Here is a 9715-nt window from a genome sequence, read left to right on the forward strand (position 1 = left end):
ATCTTCATAGGCAAAATAGGTGAGTTCAAAAATATAATAGTTTTGTAATTACCTTCTAATAAATGCATCGAATATGCCCCGACTGTCAAATAATACTGAAAATAGAATACTTGAAGTATACTCTTCTTGTCTATTTAAGAGTTCAAGTGGAGAAATAATTACATGCAGCGAACTGCAATTTTAGAAAGTGCCAATATAAGCTTTGCAAATGGGTCAAAGCGATTCAGCCTTGTACAGAATTTCCAAATCAATCCAACTCGGAAAAGAATCAAGACAAAGTCATTATTGAACATGTGCACAAAATTTTTTAAATAAATAAATAAATAAATTATATATATATATATATATATATATATATATATAATTTTGGGTCTTTTATTATTAACATGTAAAATTATTTTTTGTTTGAAATTTATTAATGTGCTTGACACATTGAAAAAGAATTTGAATTGGACTAATTCTCAGATGATAATCAATGTACAAATGAGTGTTTGTTTCTTTATTTTTTACAATTTCTTTATCTAAGATTCACAATACTTGATAGTTGAAAATGTAATACTTTAAGAGAAAAATTAATCAACACCTCCCAAGACTTGTAATTTTATAATTCCAGAGTTGCACCACAATCAATGCATTATTTCCTTATGGATATCCTTTCGTTATGGAGGTTGAGGGATTCTCTCTGCTTGCATCTTTCGACTTGAATCACATTCACATACTGCAGATAATAAAAAGCAAAATTTAACTGTATGATAAGATGCCACCTAATTGTTGCGAGAATTATCATGGCATAAATTTCAATCCTACTCCAGAATTATTCGAAAAGCATGAAATCCCCTTCTATCTTTTCCTACTAATCATTGAAAACCGTAATTCTTTTTTCTAGTCAGTAAATATGAATATTGTTTAGATTGATTTTTATTTTGAAATTGCAATTCACAAACTATAAAGTGACTTCATCACACAAGTGAGGAACGTGGTGTAAAACTTATCAGACATAAACATTGCAGCAAATCTTTAAAAAATACATGATCACACATCAACAATATCCAAAAACTGAGACCTTGGATTTTGACAAAATTGCAATACTCTTCGAAGTATGAAGTAGAGTGTCAGTGGTTGTCTACCTGCAACCATGGGTGTTACTACACTGGGAGCCAATGTTCCCATAATTCTATCAACCTAAGGCGGCGTAATCTTTGTTTGTGTCAATAAAACCCCTAAAAACTTCAGTGTCAATTTTTGCGGTTTTGGAATTAAGCCAATGTTTTAACATTCTGTGGTAATTCCTCCATCTACTGATCCTGCACTAACGACGTCAGTTATCTCCTTGTTCATTACAGCTGCAAGATTGCTCCACCACCGTTATGCGAATTTCAGGTCCTCATGCTCAGCCTTCTTTTGTGCATACTACATGTCTGGCATTATTTCTGATGAAAACCAGTAACGAAAACCAGAGCTGGGAGAAAGGTTGTGCTGGGAGTGCATTTGCTACAAGAGGTAAATGGAGAGTGTCGCTGCATGAGCTCCCTACAAACCAAGTTGTCAAGAGTGGGATGATCCCCGTGATTATGAACCACAGTAGTGGGGCCAATGTACGTAGCCGAAGTTGTGTCCGTGTGGAGTACCCGGAGGCGGATGCGGGGCTGATGTATGATATTCTCCGTGTTGTGGATAATAGTTCTGGTGCATGCCTCCGGAAACATGATGGTGTTCCGGCTGTGACGAGGTCGTGGCATAGTAGCTGTTGTTAAAATAGTTGTGGTGTGATTGTTGAGCATGATGGCTTGATCCCCAATTGTAGGCATGCGCTGGTGAAGCTGGTGGATACATACCTTCACCAGGTATTATATGAGGAAGTTGCATGTAGAGGCCGGCACGATTTGCCGCAATAGTCGTGATGCGAGCAGACGATGCCTTCAAATTCTCCAACAGTCCGGGGGGTCGCCACGGCACCTTCCTGTTGTTGAACTTTTCAATGTGCTTCTTCGCCTTCTCCATCTCTCCATAAAGATTATTCAACCAATTTTGTGCCATTTTCAGATCGTCAGAGTCAGCGTGGAGACTACTCAGCCTCAACAACCTCGCTTCTATGAGATCCACGTCCTGCTGAATGAAAAGTAGCTCGTTTTGTAGTGCCTCGCACTCTTTACGACATCTACTGTAGGCCATCGTCCCATCTTTAAGAGCTTTGAAAATCTCCGTCAATAAGATGGACAACAGCGTTCCTGTGACAAGTTCCACACTTCTATCCTCCGTCGCCATCGTCTGGTCTAAGCTTCTCCACACTGCTTACTTCTCCCTGCTCTAAATCAGACGCAGTGTGCTCAATAGGCGACTCCTGACAATGATTTCTACAGCGCAGTGTCACAACATCGTTGCACGGACGAGGCGAGATAGCAAGACAAGCAAATGCTGCTGGACCGGAACCATTTCATATGAGCACCAGGACCATCGTCATCAGGAAGAGATTCTCACTGAATGCGTGCACACAACAAGTCCACTTGCACCACAAATAATTCAGTGCGGCAAAGGAAGGCAGCATAAATGGAATCTTTGACCACCTCTACCAAGAGCGGCTGTTGTTTCCCTCCCACTTCAGTCTGGCGGAGGCGAAAGAGCACAGTAGAAGTCAAAATACTCGCAAAAGCAAGATTAATTATTCTAAATACACGTATGGGGCAGTGGATGAGGAAACTTTACTACCACGAACCCTCTGTTGAACTTTGCAGTCGGCCTGTCTGTCGCTGATCGGCGCTGCTTGGCTCTCAAATGAATGTTCTTCATTAAAGCATCCCTCAGTGCATTCATCTAGCTCCGTATTGAAAATCGTCGTAGTGCCCTCGTTTTTCAATTCATCTAGCTCTGTGTTGAAAATCGTCGTAGTGCCCCTTTTTTTCGATTCATCTAGCTTCGATCTGATTCCGACCCCAACTCTAGTGACAGTCATCCTGCTCCGTCCTGATTCCGATCCCAGCGCCGACAAGATTCTTCGCGACCAGGAGAATCTTTTTCAAGAGCTTGCTTGTCGCCTCCATATGGCACTCCCGCTGTCTGTTCCTCTTTGTGCATCGCAGGTCCTCTACAGCTCAGGAATGTAGACCGATGCAGAAGCCTTGTGCAGCACGAGGAGGATTTACATGAGGAAGCAAAACTTGGAGGTGCAGAACAAGAAGTACCAGAGTTTTCCAGCGCCTGGTATAGTATGTAGCTTACCACAGTCACGCAATCAAGTCTCGTGCTCTCGTCGAAGTGCACAACAGTCTAGAATGTGGACCCAGTTGCCAAATTCGAGAAGAAATCAAGCCAGGCGCAGTTGCATCTCATTGCCCGACACACATGGTCTTTTGTGTAATTTTAACTGGTTTTCACAACTAGATGTCAGCCATCGCTGTTAGCCTTGCCCTCCCTCTTCAAATCTTGCCAGTAAATTGGAATGAGACGCTAGGTCCTGTATGTGAGCAGATTTGTGACAATTCAAACCATGCCTGAGAGTGGGTTTTCAAGGATTGGTCCGTGTAACGCTTATACTAAATCATGCTTCTCCTCTTTCGTTTCGCAAGTTGCAAGACTATGAAAACTAGCTTGAGGCTCCAGGTTTTCTGAACATGCTGCTGAGAGTGATATAAAGAAGGAATTAAGCGAACTCACCAGTTTAGACTATAGTTTTTTGTTTGGCTGTCAGGGTTTTGATCGTATGAAGAATTGATGAATGTGATGTTCGCAACTGACAATGTTGCAAAATGTACTTCAATGTTATCAGAATATGGGTGTATTATTTTACTAGTTCTTTTCATTTTTGTTTCATTGATTCATGTAAAATTTGAATAGCTCGTAATTCTATACATTTAGAAGGTGGAATAGTAGAGTGATTGAGGTTTTAATTTAAAAATATTTAAGCTGGTATTTTTTGCATTCATAGTCAAAATAATTGAATTTAAAATACGATTTTTAAAATTTGTGTACTTATATATGTTTTTATTATGATATTCTTGTTAGATTTTTTTTATATAGAAGAATATATTAAGTTTTACTTTAAATGTGTAATATTTGGTATTTAATTACTTATGTGCTTCACATTCTTGCTTTATTCCAAATTTGTCAAAATATTTACTAAGATGTTTTGTATAAATGATGTTTACAAAGTAATAAGTATTTTCATGTCCAAAGCTTTAAATTTTGTATTTTTAAATAAATTTTAATTATTAAAATTTAATTTAATACTTTATTACTTTTAATTTGATTCTTTTACATTACATGTATATATACATAATTAAATTTTATAGCATAAAAAAATCATAAGAAATGTGTAGTTATTTAAATGAAACCAATCAATTTTAAATATTAATAAGAAATGTGTAGTTATTTAGATGAAACTAATCAATTTTAAATGTATCATTTATTAAAATTTCATATAAAAATTTATAAACTTAGATCAGAGATTATAATTTCTATTTTTAAAATTTATGGCATGATTTGGTTTTAAAATTAATATATCACCATGGAAATAAATAAGATTCTTTTGGTATTTATACTTGATTTAAAATAAATCTTTTGACTGACGTAATATTGTTAGAGATATCAAAATTTTAATTATATTTATAAAAGGCAGAACATATTTGATTCTTTTTCTTTATAATATATATATATATATATATATATATATATATATATATCATTTATTGATTATAAAAAGAACTTTGAACTACCTTAAAAAAATCTTAAAAAATCCTTTATCATACTTACAAAAGATATTGAGTTGGTTAGAATTGAACCTATTTCAAATTAATTATGGATTCATCAAGTTTTATTGTTTATTTTGATCTTAAATTATTATATCTAAGTATTTTATATTTTTATTTCATTGAAGAAAAAAATATTTCAAATGATATCACATTTTCCTATAATTATTTTGAAACTTCAACAAAGATATATTTGACAACAGATGTACTAAATCTTTTAAGGTAATATTACAAATATATCATTAAAAAAAAATTTAATTAAAAAAATAATTAAATGACATATTTTTTTAATCATATGGTAGATGCAAAAGAACACAATTCCATTTTTGGATAGAATACTTTTGCTTAGGTTTTAGATCATTTGTTTGCAAAATTGACAAATTTTTATCTTAGTGTTTAATAAATCTCTAAACAACATAGTATTCTTAGATAGCATTTTTTGTGCCTTTTGGAACTTTTGAATATATTTTCTTTGATATTTTTATATATATTAAAATTTTACTTAATAAAACTAAGTTTTAAAGTAATGAGATGGTTTAAGAAACACACCTTGTTATTATATTGTTAGAACAAGAAATTAAATTGTTAATAAATTCTTTGATAAAGTCTCTCTCTCTCTATCTCTCTCTCTCTCTCTCTCTCTCTCTCTATATATATATATATATATATATATATATATAATATTAAAATATGTTTGAATCCTATGCAATTTATTTATATATTCATAAAAATTTGTTTGCAATTTTTTGTGTTTTGAATCAATATTCTACTAATTATTCATATTTAAGAAATAATCTATATAGTTTAGATTTTTTATTAATAAAATAAAATAAGGCATAGGAAAGAAAAAAATCTTTAAATTTATTTATTGTATTTCTAAAAAATATATAATATCAATTTTTTTTAAAAAAAAACATGTATATAGAGACAGTATATTAAATAAGCCTATGACAAGATTTTTCATTTATGTCTTGTTTTATATTTAAATGAGTATGCATATTAATTATTTAGATTAAAAATTAGATCTATATTAATTCCATTGATGTTCTAATTAATGTATCTTGTATTATTTTCTTAGTTTGTGTATTGATTATGATTCTTTTATGAAAAAATACTTTGGTATGAAATATTTAAAAAATATTTTACTTTCAATTAAATTTTTAAATTTATCAAAAAAGAATATAGTTGTAACACTTATAATATAAATACAAAATGTTAATCTAGTTTAGTTTTTTGAGACATAATACTTTTTTCTTTAAAAAATCATGTATAAAGTTTATTTATAAGTAAAATCGGTTTTTACAAAAAAAAATACTATGAAATATAATTTAATGTTATATATTTTAAAATATACTGCAAATTATTGAATAAGACTTTAAAATTTTATAAATTATAAATTTATTTTTTTATAAGAAATGTTGGTTACAATTATTTTGCTGAATCAAATAACTAATAATTGGCACATTAAAAGCTATTTTGAATTAGTCAATCTCATATAACTAAGTCGACTAATGTTAAAAATAATAATCCATATACATCTAATAGATGATATGTAAATAGGCCAAATATTATCTTCTAAGTCTAGAATTTAGCTAAGATTCTCATATTTAGGTATTAAAATTATAATTTAAAGATATATTATTTTCTAAATTTGATTTTAAAATTAGATATATATATATATATATATATATATATATATATATATATATATATATATATATATATATATATATATATATATATATATATATATATATATATATATATATTAAATTGCTTATATAACTAATTGTGTTAAATTTTATTAATTTAATATAGTTAATTTTTTAATTTTATTTATTTAGATCAATTAGTTTAAAATATATTTATATTTATAAAAGAGAGAATATTAAAATAAATCAACTATTGTTAACCTTAAATTTTTTTTAACTATAGACTCAATTTGTTTACAAGTCTAATAATTACTAATTTATAGTAAATAATGCCTACATTACTTATATAAATATAAATAAATAGAAATTAGTAGACATTCTATTATTTTATAACTTGTTCTATAACTTGTGCTATTATAATAATTTGCATTGAACCATGAAGGTTATGATTCCTATGAAGCTTCCACAAGATATTTTTTAATTATTAGTACATATAGAGGCAAGACTTAACATTAATTAATCAGAAAGACATAAATATATTCTAAGTTTTAAGAAATTGCCTCACTTTAATTAATTTACAAAAATACAATTATCCTAAGAAGAAAATAAAATAAATCATAGTAGCAATTGTTTTTGTTGATAATAGATTCAACTTCAAAATAATTCATCAATTACGCTCAATTTGTTAACTTTTAAAATAACTTAACTTCCCTTTGTGAAACTTATCTTAAAAAAGATTATAATAAAATAGATGCTTGCATTACTTTAATAAATAAAAGTAGATAGAAATAGATAAAATTATATTATGCAAAGAATATAATTCTTAAGATATATTAAAGAAATTCTTTAAATACATATTAGATCTTTATATTCTTTTGAATATACCACATGGCTATTAAACTTGATTTTTAAGTTTGATACTCTTGAGAAGCCATATTAAAGAATCTTTTGTCTTTCACAAAAACTTATAGTCTATTAAAAACTTCTATAAGATTTTTTTATAATTAGTATTTATAGAGGTATAATTAAAACTATTATCAGTCTTATTGATTTCTTTTTTATATTCTAATCTTGATTTAAGAACCTCTAATTTCTTGATTTATAATAATAGCCATCTTAATTTTTTTATTTCACATTATTTCATCTTTAGTAACATTTTTTTCAATCACACATAAATATATTGACTTTCTAATATTATTTATAATTTTATATTTTTAACATCAATCATAATTTAGTTGTAATTATTAATTAACTTTTAAAAATTAATTATTTTTACTTCTTTATTTTATTTTTAATTTTTTAATTAAAATTATTTATTAAATTAGTATTATCAATTCTTTCTTTATTTTATTATATTATATTAAATTAAATTATAAAAATAAATATTAATTATAATATAAATATTTCTATAGCACAAATTAATAAAAAATTTATGTATAATAATATAATAAGATGTTTAATTAACAAAGTCATTATTATTCTTTTGTATTATTACTAAGATTATTTATATGAATTAAATAAGGATGTAATGATTATTGACTAATTTTTAAAGATATACTTATTTACCTAGATTAGAGAAGTAAATAGAAGTAAGTAAATTTAATAATATGTTGTGGAGAGACTTTTTAGAAGCTTTATAGATACAAAGTTAATTTTATATGTGTTTGTAGGTGCTTAGTAGGTTGAAACTTGGCCAACAAGTTGGCTACATGTTGCATATGTTGACAACTTATGATAAAAGTAGGCCATATAACATACATATAAGAAACTTATCTTACAAGTTAGACATATATTGGAGGTCTTATAAAATATAGCTCTTAATTAAATAGTATATATAAAGGCAATAGTGAGACCTTTCTTACTCTTATCAATACCTTTCTTGTTCTTAGTCTTGTTTCAAGAGTCTTTTGTTTTTTGTTTTTTTTTGTTTTTTTTTTTTTTTTTTTCTCAAGGTAGATTTATAGATATACTTTTATTTGGAAGTTTTTTTTTTTGTTTTTACCTTTGAAGAAAAAATATTTAATATTTCTATATGATTCAAATTCATTCTTAAAAGTATTTATAGCCATATTTTGAGAAAGTAATCAAAATAAGGTAGCAAAGACAAAACTCCTATTTTTATAACAAAAATTATAATCAATTATCATATATGCTGCTAAATTCCAAAACCTCACTTATGACATGGATTGAAATGATAAAATCCTTATCAATCAATTTTGATATGGATTAGAAGATAATATCAAAGATTTATTATTGCCAATATCAAAAGCATATTCATTAGATTAATTTATTACTCAAGCCATTGCATGTGACAATTAAATATTTGAAAGGAGTCAAGAACAAAGATTTGATTGAAGAAAAATAAGTAAAATTGTGAAAATAATTTTTAAGTTTTCAAAAACTTATTCATTATAGACTAAACCTATATAAATTAATGATACATATTTTGGAATCTTTCATTCAGCAAGAAAAGATTTAACATCATCAAGAAGAATTGTACTTATATTATAGAAAAATTAAGCAAACTACTTATCATTATCCAAAGATGTAATATACTTACAAAATAAAGAGCATGGTTGTCAAAGAAGACAATGTGTTGAAAAATGAATTTTTCAAGTTATAATAAGGACTATATGGTTGGAATCATGTGCAATATCTAGTAAATATTCTATTCTCTCTTCAAATCCCTCACCTTGCTTTGTAATAGATGTTTGTTTGGACCAAAAAATTATTAATCCTCTACTTTGTTAGATTCAAAAGCGTCAACTTTTTTTATGTAAATAAAGTCTTTGTTAAAAAATAGAAAATACTCTTAGTCAAAAAAACTAAGCTCTTGAATGTAGAAATCATAGATAGTTGTTTGTTATCTTTTGGAGATGAATCCATGAAACTATTCTTGTAGGTGTATTAACTAATAGTTATAATAGCTAAGTAAATTTTAATATTATTAGTTCTTCTTCTATCCAATTTTTTAAAGTTTATTGCAACTAAAGAAGCATAATCTTTAAATATACTAAATTCTTTACAAGCTTAATTTTTTCTATAACATAAATCAAACTCCTTTTATTGATGTATAAAATTATAAGTTTAGTACAAACAAATCCTTGCTCATAGATGCAATCGCTTTTAAGTATGCTACATCTATTGATGGCATATTCACAAAGAAAGATCTTTCTTATGCCATTTAAAATCTGCATCATAAGGTCCTTTCTTGTTTGTGAAGAAAAAAGAGAAATCACTATAGATGTTTGTAGACTATGAGGGGCTCAACAAGATCACCATAAAAAATAAATATATTCTATCTTTGATATTAAGATTATT

The sequence above is a fragment of the Physcomitrium patens genome, chromosome 20 (genome assembly GCF_059467195.1).
Source record: "Physcomitrium patens ecotype Gransden chromosome 20, ASM5946719v1, whole genome shotgun sequence".
Taxonomy (NCBI): Eukaryota; Viridiplantae; Streptophyta; class Bryopsida; order Funariales; family Funariaceae; genus Physcomitrium; species Physcomitrium patens.